This window comes from Passer domesticus, chromosome 2, assembly GCF_036417665.1.
Source record: "Passer domesticus isolate bPasDom1 chromosome 2, bPasDom1.hap1, whole genome shotgun sequence".
NCBI lineage: Eukaryota > Metazoa > Chordata > Aves > Passeriformes > Passeridae > Passer > Passer domesticus.
Genome location: NC_087475.1, coordinates 103378206 through 103390526, shown reverse-complemented (window position 1 = coordinate 103390526; position 12321 = coordinate 103378206). Strand labels below are relative to the sequence as shown.

General features: G+C 42.8%; 1 long non-coding RNA gene across 2 annotated transcripts in view; it reads left to right on the top strand.

The window, feature by feature from the left end:
• The first annotated feature begins 720 nt into the window (after positions 1 to 720).
• LOC135294639 (uncharacterized) overlaps positions 721 to 12321 on the top strand; it is a 58101-nt gene continuing 46500 nt past the window's right edge. For both annotated transcript variants that reach the window (XR_010356736.1, XR_010356735.1), the window contains exons 1-3: positions 721 to 1034; positions 3000 to 3165; positions 3909 to 3988. This is a non-coding gene — a long non-coding RNA (uncharacterized LOC135294639). The remainder of the gene's footprint in view (positions 1035 to 2999; positions 3166 to 3908; positions 3989 to 12321) is intronic.

Here is a 12321-nt window from a genome sequence, read left to right as displayed (position 1 = left end):
GTGAAGCATTAATGAGCGGCCAGGCATGTCTCCCAGCTGTCAGGACAAAAGAGAAGGGCTTGGGTGCTGGCTCTGTTGCAGAGCTGTTTTTATCCCGAGGGACTTCAATCAGAAAGTACCTTTCTTGGGAGGTTCATTATCTTCCCTGTCTTCCCTGCAGTCTCTCATTCTCTGCATGGACAGAAGTGGCCCCCAAACTCCAGAGACCAGGCTGCATCACAGTGGCCTCATTCTTCCTTGCAGACCTAGGAGCTCCCTAAAGGCTTCTGCCTTTCTGCACTGTGTCAGGAAATTATTTTGCTGAAGAGACAAGGCATAGTCATTGTAAAAACTATTCCAATTAAGAAATTTAATTGCAAAGGAAGAAAAATAATCTGTAAATTAAATGAATCACCCTGTTTACAGCACAGAAGAGTAAGGAATGATCTGAGAGGCAGCTGACATTTTGTCAGTCTGAGGCAGCTGAGTGTATCAAAGGAGCAGAGGACATACTGGCTTTTATAGCAATAGCAAGGCAATTAACCTTGCTTTCCCTATAGTTCCTTGGACATCTGATTGATTTTAAATACCAAAATGTGCCCTGTGTTCCAGCTGCCCCTCCAGACTGTGTTCTCTGCTGGGCTGTAGGATGTAGGGGGGTTGTGCTGAGGTGGCAGGCAGCAGGGAAGGGGCAATTGCTGCAACCACAGCAGTGGCCACCTGTCAGCTGAAGCTCATTAACTCATCTAGCACCTGCTCCCGCCCTAATGAGATGGGGGGAGCACATTCAGTGAGAGTTTCTCTGCCTGGACACAATGCAATTACATTTGGGGTTGTTTGTCTGTCTCTGTGTGAAGCATAAGACACCAGAGGTGCAGAAGAGGCTGGAGCATCCTGAGTAGTCAGGGGTTGTGGCTGCCTGTGTTGTGTGTATATTTATAGTGCAGCCTCCAGGCTTTCATCTGAATTGCTGTTGCTGTGTGAGGAATGAGAGTGGCAAGAGACATCCAACAAGTGGTCAGAAGGAGGTGGGATCTGTGAAGCTGTCACACTTGGTAAGATATTGGCAGCAGTAGCTGTGTGCCTGGTTGCTTAACTATTAAATAGCATGTCTGTACTCCCACAGGATGTTCTGCAGTAATAATTAATAGTGATTACATAGTGATAATACAATGGTTATGCTAATAGTTATATCAGGCTGTATGTAAAGAAAGATGAGCCAATGCTATAAATACAGTACCGTGTGAAGAACAGTCTTAATGACAAGTGTATTACATATAGCAAATATGCTGATATTGTTTATAGTAAATGCTATAGTTCCTCACCTAGTACAATCAGTCTTTGCAGTTTCCCTGCAATTAACTTCCAATGTTTCAGTCCTGCTCTTCTGTTCCCCCCTCTACCCTCAGCTGCATTGAGATGCATCAAGATTCATTGTTTTCAAGCCAAGTAAGGAACCATGTTGGGGTGAATATGTGCCCATTAATGTGCACACTAAACCTCCCAGCAGAGACCTAAGTACCCATGACAGACAGGTGCTCACTACAGCTACACACTCAGGGCTTAGAAGGCTTTGCCAAGATCCTCAGTTTCATTAGTATTTAATTTCTTTGCCCTGTGTCACATGGAAATAGTGAGGAAGGTGGATGAGGGATAGAATGAAACCCCTTAAGCGGGCTCAGTTAGGTTATGGTGTCCATCTTATCAAGGCACAATTACAGATTCACTCCAGCTGTGCAGGATAACCCAGCCTCTTCTGAGCAACTGAGATGAGCACAGAGATGCAGTGGTGTGTACTGCATGCTTGTGCCTCCTGCCAGTGGTTTTGGGAAGGAGCTTGGGGCTATTTGTGGGTGGGCTTACTTCCTAGCTACTGATGATTTCTCAGGGCACCAGCAACAAAAGTTGAAAGAAGAAAGCTCTGAGGTTAATGACGTCTTAAACTCTAAAAACCATAACTGTAGAGAGCAGGATTAATCGAAGGAAGATCCTTTGTAGGGTGCTACTCAGGAACCAGCTACCCTGGGATAGGGGCTGCCATAGGCAGAGCAAAGCAGTAACTGGGGAGTCTTGTTACTATTTCAAAACTCTCCTCCTCAGCAGAAACCTAGGAAGGAGACAGGTTTAGAAGTCCTAGGATGGATCCCTGCTGACTGGGGAGCATCTTGTAATTCATAGACTTCAAGGTGTAGAAGACACTGAGGTTTCCTCAGGCCGTGTTACACTCTGCAGAACAGGACAGAGCATCTGGTAAGCTGACCAACAGGCTGAGTGTCTGGGATGATAAAAAGGTGCAATGTATCCTCAGTGAGAGGAAGAAATCTCCTTAGGAATGTAACCACAGGTGAGCGATTAAACAGCCTGGACCATGCTGGAGGCTGCCCTAAGGCAGGTAGCTCTGCCCAGAAACCTGGCCCATGTTTCTGGCCCAACAATGAGTTATACCTGTGGGGGAGCACCAAGTGCAGGCACCAGCTGTGAAGTTGTCCCTGCTTGTTAAAGCCACAGTGTGAGGCATGACCATGGTGATTGTTAGAGATCCAAGGAGCATTCTGGCAGCACAGATCTGTACAGACACAAATCTGTCTTTTGCTATCAGCTGGTGAAAGCTGCCGTACTGAGGTGCTCAAGAATATGAGCTGTAGTGTCTCTTACGCTTTCTTGTATATGAGATGCATTTTAAGAATAGGTCGTGTGTTACAGCTGATTTTGAAGCATTCCAAATTTATTGAAAGGCATTAATAGTGGTGGGCCAGATTAGACTTTTCAGTCAAGCACTGGATTGGTAGCATGATAGAATTAAAGACTTCTTTTCCTGCTGTTTGCTGAAAAGGTTGGAAGAAGTATTCTTTTGCAAGAGATATCTTCCTTTTCATCTTGGGGTCTTGAATCAAGTATGTAAACCCTGCACTGTAACAACCCAGCCAGCTCTCTTACAAAATTCCTTTGGCAAACCATTTTCCAAACTCAATTACCCTTTGCAGTCACATTATTATTGCCCTGTATAATTCTGTGTATAGCCTTCTTGGCGAAAATTTTAGGAATACTTCAGTGCTTTCTAAGGGCAGAAGTGGTCTCATGGTGTTTGGAATGCAGAGGGCTTTGAAGGAATGCAAAAGTATCCTCGGCAGCTGTCTTTATTGTCTGAAGATCAGCATGAGTTGCAGAGCGTCCAAGGTGCTGGAGGTATGATGTTCCATGGTAACCTCTGAACTAGATCCGTTTGCTTAGGAGCTGAAATGTGGCACTTCCTAGTTTCATTCCAAAGATTTTAGTCCAGTGCCCATGTCCACTTCAGAGAAAATGCCTCTATTTTCTGTAGAGTTTTCAATTCTATTCTACCTTGGCTTAAAACATTGTCCAGCATTCCTGCTGGTGCAGCACTTGGCCCAGTAGGTCCAAGAGATTCCTGGGGTTCCCCTACAGGACTTAAAGCCAAAGCAGCAGGACTAGGGATTGACAACACCTTTGCAGCCAGAGCAGCTAGTGATCAACTTGTTTTATATTGGTTGCAGTCTACACTCCCCATGCTGGGCATGAGCAAAAGTTGATTCAGCCTTTCTCACAGCCAAGCCAAGTGAATGAACCAAACCATGTCATAAAAGACAGAACCTATACACAGATGGGACAAACCTCTCTGTGCATCACTTGTTCCATTGAGGAACCCAAGGGAAGTGATGGAACAAGCCAGAAGTAAAATGAAAGCTTCTATATTAAAAAAAAAACAAACAAAAAAAAAACCAACCACACCAAAAAAAAAACCAGAGAGATGGGAAGGTGGGGGACAGGAGGACTAAAGGGAAAGAGAAGGAGAATCTGCACTCTCATTTTCTGCTCTTCTTCTCTTCCCATTTTTTCCCTGCTTGATACTGTGTCAAATGCCTTTGTGCCTGTTCCCCTTACTTCTCCCAAATTCCATCTCTCCTCAGAGCTCTGGCTTTAAACATGCACACATATATGCAATTAAATGCAGGCCTTGACTTTTCACCTGGGAAACTGGAGGGATAAGGTGAGCTAAGCTTTTAATTACAACTACTCATTCTGGGAGGCAGGGAATTCAAACTGACGGTAGATGCTGCGGCACTGCTTAATCATGTCTTACAGGGAAGAGGAAAAAATCCCCATGAATATGCTGGAGAAGAGATTTTCTGAATATATAAAGAAAATGTTATTTCTTTTCGCTTTTCCCTTTCCACCTTCTGCTTTCATTTTTCTTTTTTTTTTCTTTTTACTTTTGTGCCAAGTGGAAACTAGGTGTTAGATACTGAAGATTTGATTGTGGCTTTTATTAAGGTGGAACTGTTAATGTGCAGCTGTGACCCCCAGAATAAAGCTCTTTGTGCCAGGGTATTTTTGGTTTGGGCTTTTTTTTCCCCTCCCCTTGTCTTTTCCCCTCTGTATGTCTTTTAAAGCATTTAATGGACCGGGTTCATTTGGGTTTTTTCATCCATTGACATGACTGGAGTTTTACCACAGACACCTTTGGCTCCAAGTTATTTTCTTGATGGGAGGGTGAACAGCGTAGGAGTTTAGTGGCATTGCTTCCAGAAAAGCTGGAAGTTGTTTGAGGACGAAAAGAAAAAAAAAGGTACTTTTTGTCCCACAAATAAATCACTGACAGGTTTTCCAGCATTGAGGAAGAAAAAATGGTTCTCTTTTGCTGACCACAGGCCAGCTATGATTCATTGTCCAATTTGATTTACACTAGTCACTGGGTTTTTTCCACTTCATTCCAGGATTTTTCCCTGTGCTTTAGAGCCAGTAAGTACTTGTTTTGCTAAGCAAATGGGAAGGTAGGATCAGGCATGGATACTCTGTTAGGATAATGGGATGAGTCTCAGGAAAAGGCCTTCCTACAAAAGAAAAGCAAAAAGTGAAGTGTGCAGGCACACATTTTGTAAACATGGCATCTCTGCCAAGTCACTGAAAGGCCTCCCATCTCCATCCTCTTTTTGTCCATGGTACACAAGCTTGTGCTAGGGCTGTGTCAGGCAAAGCCTGCTCCCTCTTGGAGCCGTTCTTGTGCCACTTTCTTCAGTGTGGCTGAAGTGTGGTTCTTCTGATTTGTGCTGAAGCCTCTGACATGCCCATCTTGGTTCAGGGTGGGATGTGGAAATGTCCTAGTCCCCATAAAAAGCTGCTGCAGCAACTTCCAAATCTTTCCCAGTTCCTTAATTGGATTAAATAGTTTGGTGAGAGTGTGAAGCTACTGCATCGGAGTGTGATTGTAAAAGACAAAGACATGTCTTGCCTTCCATAAATTACTTCAAGTTACTTATATAGGAATATTTTGCAAAGTGGTGCCATGCACAGCGGTTTAACTTTCTTAATATCCTTCAATTGTTTAAATTAAACTCTACTGAAATTTTTTACATTCTTGAGAGAGGATATAGCCAGGGCCAAATTTGTTAGAAGCCTGTCTGAGAAATGAGGTAGAGATGAGAACTGAGTTCAAAGGACAAGTTAGTCAATAGTATTATTGAGTTCTTGCTCCTTGTTTGTTTCCATGCTTCAAGGAGAGCTGGGTTAACATCAGCATTTCAAATGGGATACTTTTTGTGTTTGAATACCTCCATCTGAGCCTATTCTTACATTTCTTGTTTTGGATGGAGTCCTGGTTTTGGCTGGGATGGTTCATTTTCTTTCTAGTACCTGGTGCAGTGCCGTGTTTTTAATTCAGTATGAAAATAATGTTTATAACACAGAGGTGCTTTAGTTGCTGCTGAGTACTGCTTACTCTAAATCAAGAACTTTCCACTTTTCTATGCTCTACCAGCATGAGGGTGTACCAGAAGGAGCATTGCCAGGACAGCTACTCCAAACTGACCAAAGGGGTATTTCATACCATAGAATGCCATGCTCAGTAAACAAACTGGGTGGAGGTGTCTGGAATGGTCTGGGATTGTTCAGTGAGTAGTGAGCAACTTTGTTTGGCATAACTAGTTTCTCCTGGTCTTTATTCCTCTCTATTGCTGTAGTAGTAGTACATTTTTCTTGCTTTCAGTTACTGAACTGTTCTTATCTCAACCTAAAAGGTTCAGATTTTTCCCACTTGATTTTCCTCACCACTGGAATGAGGGTAGGGAGAGAATGGCTGTGTGGTACTTAGTTGTTGGCTGGGGTTAAACACTAGGTTTCTACTTGGCATCTCCTGGCAGCTTTCTGCTACAGAATATGACTCTCTGTGCTGCGTAATAGCTGAGGCCTTTGCATGGTCTGCTGTGAACTAGGAGACTTGTCTGTCTTACTGGCATGAAAAACCTATTTTGCTACTGCCTCTGAGTATCCTATGCAATGCCATCATGACTCCTCTGATTAATTTCCACAATGCAACTTTGCCAGATAGACCTCAGCAAACTTCTAGATGACCTCCCTTACCGTAATGTTGTTACCCACAGGGTTCCCAGTATTAAGAGCTGAATAATGTGGCCAAATTTATCACCTTCAAAGAGATTTGTGGAATGATGTGGCCTTGACATACAACGTGGACTCCCATCTCCAAAGATGTCTTGTGCACAAAATTTTTATTTCTTGGCCTCATCTCTTTTTAGATCATACTCTTCTTTAATTTAAATTCTTCAGCTTGGAAAACTGGTATTGTGTCTGTGTACAGTGTGAGTCAGCGGTGATAAAGAAGTGCCCCAACCTATGTGGTGTTCAGTTTAGGAGTTAAAAGTTTGTATAAGGTCCTTTGCTTTAGATAGATTTCTCATGTGACTTTAATCAAGTGGGAGGTGTAACAAGGAATTTGGTGGTTGCTTAATGAATCAAGATCCATAGGGAACTGGGCTGCAACTTGTGCATATGCATAGAAGGCATTTAAGAAAACTAATATATTCTTTAGCTTAAATAAAAATAAATATGCATGGGGTTCTCAAGAACACTTGAAATCCCAAAGGAGCTGGTTGTACCCTTTGCGAGTCTTTTGCTGCCACTTATTCACTAGAAAAATGCTTGGTGAATTTTGCTTTTAGTCTCCATGATTACCTTATTTTGCAAGCGTACACGTGTGGAGTTGATATTGGGCTGGTGTGGTGCCTGGCAAGGAGGCAAGGGACACTCCACAGCTCAGGGTTACAGGGATTCCCTATCCCTGCAAAAGTGCATGTGAGACTTGGGTCGGTCGATTTGTTGTTGCAAGAAGGGTCGTCTTGCTTCTGTTTTTATCTGAGGGCTTGTTTCATACCTCCTCCTTCAGCAGGTTAGAGGAATCTCAGCCCAGGGCAAAGTCACTTTCTGTTTTAAGCTGGTTCTGCTGATCCTGAGGGAAGGGCATTGTGAACAAACAGCAGGATAAATGCAGTTTGTATTGGTGCCCAGTTTTACTTAATATTTATGTGTACTGTGTGAGCCATCATTGGGCAGAACTAAGGCACAAGGGAATCGTGGAGGTCTGAGGTAGAAGGACTTCAATCTGCTGGTTTGCTGCTTCCTTTCTTCTCCACCTCCCACCTTGACATCTCCTTCTGTGAGATTCTCGTAAAGTTCAGCACAGCCAGCCCAGATTAAGTACTCTGACCACCCAGTAACCTACATTTCAAACCACCTTCATAGCAGGCAATAGCTCTGGATAAGGGACTCTAGTTTACCTATCAAACCTTTATGGGGAGGGAGCAATGGAAAGAAGAAAAAGAAATGACAGCAATGTAAGCAACAAGCAAGAGAAGGGAGAAGCAAAAGGAGAGGAAGCATTCAGTTTAATTTGTTGTCAACTCAAAATGCCTTGGCCACTGACTTGCCTTCACGGTGGTGTGAGAGAGGTGAGACTAACAGTGCAGTCGATATGTCAAGAGGGTATGTCTGGGAAAAGCATTTATTTAAGACAATTGTGATCAAATATTCATCAACTCGCTCTCCCACCATCCCACTACAGCTTCTTTCTTGCTTTTCTCAGCTGGAAAAGACTTCATAGTGAAACAAGGAGCAGCACTTAAATGCTTATTTATGTTGTCATTTCTAGGCATTTTATCAGGTCTCTAATGAAATAGATTTTCTCTCAAGAGGTACATATTTTCTGAGCCGGAGGGGGAGAGGAATACTGATTGCTGAAAAGTCTACCCACATTCAATACATTTGTTGCATTATTAATGATGATAAAAGCAGGAGGTTATAAACATATTCTTTTCTAAATACTAATTGCAGCTGACCTTAACTTTAAAAAAAGACAAAACCAAAAACACAAGACCAGACAGGGGAGTGTGGTGGGGCAGGAGAAACACAAAAAACCCATCGAGCCCAAAATGTAACTGTCAAGGCAAAACTTCTTTCTTGACAATTCCCAATGCTTTCACATATATCATTTCTAGAAGCACTGCCAGAGCCAAACCATTTGAGACTAGAATTATAGCAGAGATTAGCGGGATTCTGTTCCAAGAATATCTTTATGGTGATCACTTGTCACTTGTCATTACAAATAAATCCTACTGGTCTTCTTCCCTCAGTCTCATCCTTGGCTTACTTACACTTGAGAAATCATTCTTCTTGTCCCCTCTTTTGCAGCAAGCAAAATTCATGTTGCTTCTTTGAATGGCTTCTGGTGTATCTTGACTCAATACAACTGTAGTGCAGGGGGATAGATACAGGAATTTTTCATACTTGCTTTTCATCCAGGTGCAGTTAAAATGTGTTTTCATTTTTATTGTCAGAACACTGCACAATTCTGTGGTATCACTTGGGACAGCAGTGTGTGCACAAAGGTTTAGGCAGCTTACCTTATATCTATTTGTCTCAAACAGAATGAAGGATATTGGGTGTTTTTTGTTGGGGTTTTTGTCTTTTTTTATTTGTTTGTTTGCTTATTTTTGGGGTTTTTTTGTTGTTTGGGTTTTTTGGTTGCTTTTGTTGTTTGTTGGTTTTTTTGGGGAGAGATATTTTTTAGGAGGGGGAGGTTGGGGGTTTTATTTGGGAGGAGGGGGTGTTGGGGTTTTTTTGGTTGGTTTGGTTTTTGTTTATTTGGGATTATTTTTTTCTGCGACTATGTACCACAGCGGCACCCAGAGCATTCAGCCAAGGCAAAATTCCTGTTCCATGTACATGCAGCAAGGGGTCGTGTGAGTAAACGGGTAGAGAATGAGGGCATGAAGAAACAAAGCAGATTGTTCTTATTCCTGTATCTCTTCAGTGGGTCCAGGGTAGGAGAACTCAAGCATCATGGGCCTTGCAGTGCTGTCCTATCTCCTCCTCTCAGATCCAGGCTCTGGACAGAGTGGTTAATAAGTAGAGTATCTGCTGGTGGTGCTGTTGTTCAGAGCAGCATAAGGCAAATTCTGCTAGTTGAATTCATCATAGCTGTAATGAAAGCCACTGAGTTTTTATGTGTGATGCTGACAGCAGGCTGTGGCATCCTAGGTCTAAGCAACAGAAATGGAATTTAAAACAATTAAGAATGACATTCTACTATTACGTGAACAACAGTAGTTGTTCATGTGCATGAACCCTTCGAAGGGTTCAGGGTTGAACAGAACTGCCCACAGATTTTTGTTGCTTTTTCTGGAGCTTAAAAAGAGACACTGTGTTTTAGCACTGGAGCTTAGACTGGTGTTTGGCTATGCTTTAAAAAAACTGAACACGTTTGCTAATGTGTTGGCTTTGTTTGCAACAGAATGCCTTATTTCTATTTATTATTTATATTACACTAACAGCTAGAGGCCTCTTTCTGCCAGGTATCAGAGAGATCCTTTGTAGGAGGAAAGTTTGTATTCCAGTACTCTGAGAGGCAGGAGTGTGTTCAAAGGAAGTAGCAAATGAGTTGCAGAACTTGGGAAAGGACCTGGCTCTCCTGAGTCCTGGCTTCTTGGTTTAACTAGTGGCCCTCATAAACATCAACATGAAACAAATCTATTGCTCTCACTTTGCATGAAATCTTTAATTTAAACTGATTGTTAATGGGAGCCTTTAAACACAGCAAACAACAAGTGCTCTGTTTGGATAGAAGGATGGTCTTTCTGTAAGATATCATGCATTTGAAGAGGGCTGTGCTGCCTGGAGCCAGCAGCCTCTCAAAGCTTCTGGAGCCTGAGCTGATTTTTCATGGGCTCTCCATATGACAGCAAATTAGAGCCCTTGCTTAGCTTTTCTTCTTGCTACAACATATTGTCCATGTCACATGAGATACCAGGGGAATCTTCCCCAGATGTGCAAGTTAAAAACTAAGGTTTTTCATGGCCATGTGCCTCCCTTGTCTCCAGGTTTAAAAGCAATCTGTCAGAAAGGGACCAAATCCTTGGGGATTCACATTTGCTTTCATTAGGATAATTAAAGAACAGAATAAGCAGAACAGACAGACTTGTACCTTTTAAGATGCAAATGAGGGATTCTATGACTGGGGTTTTGGAGTCAGTTTCCCTTCGTTTCCATGCAAAGTAAAATACCAGTTTGAAACATAATGGAATAGCCATAGCATCTTGATTTAATGAGTTTTCTACCAGTGCTGGAACAGAAATGGTTTCCCCTTATCTTGCATACTTTTTTCACATGGCCATTTTAATTGATTATGGCCTCCTATGTAGGTTTCTGGTGTGGACTGTGAAAAATAAGATACTCTTCGAAGCCTTGGCCTCCTCTCTAGAGACCAGCTGTAATCCAGGCAGCCCATTTGAGACCTGTGTTTTCCTATGGACTAAACTAATGACTGCTGGCCATTTGCTACACAACTTGGTATTTTCTGACACTGGGGTGGGGTGTGGCTTTCACACAGGCAGTGTGTTGTTATACTGTGGCTACAGTCACGCAGGGAATATCCTGCTGCACAAATTTCCATGGGGACATCACACTGCTTCCTGGGTTCTAGGAGTACCCTGGCCTGTAGAAATGTTCCTTACTTGTTCCTCTGTGCCCCAGCAAAAACCAGGACTGATTCCTGAGGTTCTCACCTCCAGGGAGCAAGCAGCTGCCACTGCACTCAGATAGGTCTGTGCTGGGAAGAGCTCAGTAGCAGTGGCTACAGTGGATCATAAAAGCATGAGACCTGATTGTGAGCCTTAGAAACCGTGGTACATTTGCTGAAGTGGGTATGGTAATGAAGAGACTTGCAGTTGTGTTTTCAGAGGGGTGTTTTTGACATCTTGTCTAATCTACGTGGTATTCTTTTCCTTTGCCAATGCAGCAACTTCTTACATTTACTAACGTTCTGGCATGTCTGCGAAGTTATTCATGCCATTATTTCTGGCATCAGCCTACTTTTCCCCCCCCTTCAGTTAGACCAAATAAACATCTAAGAGATGCCTTTTCCTCAGGGATGTCACTGAACTAATTTCTGAACGACAGGGTGATTTTTCTTGTTATTTATTTATTAGCTTTCTGTGAGAAGATCTAGGCCCTTCCAAAAGCACTGCTTGGTTTATTCCCAGTGTGCTGGGGCTCTGTGCACATGCCAGTGCTACTCCACACATGCATGTGGTGTCTTTGTGTCTGACACAGTCAGCTCTCATTCAGGTTGTAGACTTGCTCTTCTCTCTTCTCTGCATGCTGTGGTGTCAATACTTTTGCCTCTACCCCTGGGACAGATGCCAAAAGCCATGTGACAGGTAAATAATAAAGTCATTGAGCACACTGGCCTTCCCCTCTTTTTGTAAACATTCAGGTATTAAATATAAATTAGTGTTTCAAGGATGCATGTTTTCTCAGGGATTCCTGTTTACTTCATTGTTAGAGGGAAGTTTGTTCCCTTGGGTGCCGGAAACCAAGAAAGATAATCTCTTTTTGTTCCCCCTCCCACTTTTACACTTAGGATCATAGAAAGGAAGAGAATAGAATAGAATCTTTAAAGCTGGGAAAGACTTCCAAGAGCATCGAGCCTAACCTTTGACTAAACACTACTGTCCACTATACGATAGCACTATGCCAGGACTATGCATTATGTTTCAGGAAGAACTGGACATAGAACTATGCCAAGTACAGTTCTTTCTGGAACACTTTCAGGGATGGTGATACCACTGCTTTCCTGGGCAGCCCATTCCAGTCCTTAAATACCCTTTGAGAAAAGAAATTTTTCTTGATGTCCAACCTGAGCCTCCTCTGACACAACTTGAGGCCATTTCCTTTTGTCTTGCCAGCTTTTCTCTTCCTTTTTTCTTACTTCCTTCACCAAACAATAACAGTGCAATGAGCCTTTCCAAGCAGGAGTGCCCTCACATACACAACATGAGTGAAATCTTAAACATGCTATAAACCTCAGCAGCTGTCCTATTCACACAGGAGCTTTGCCTGCCTCTGGACTGTGTTTCTTTAAGTCACACCACTCACCTGGGTATCTAGCCTGCTCCCAGAGCTTGATGAGAGCCAGTTCACCAGAAGACAAAGGCTGAGATGAGAGATTAAAGGTCACTGTCTATCTTCTGATAC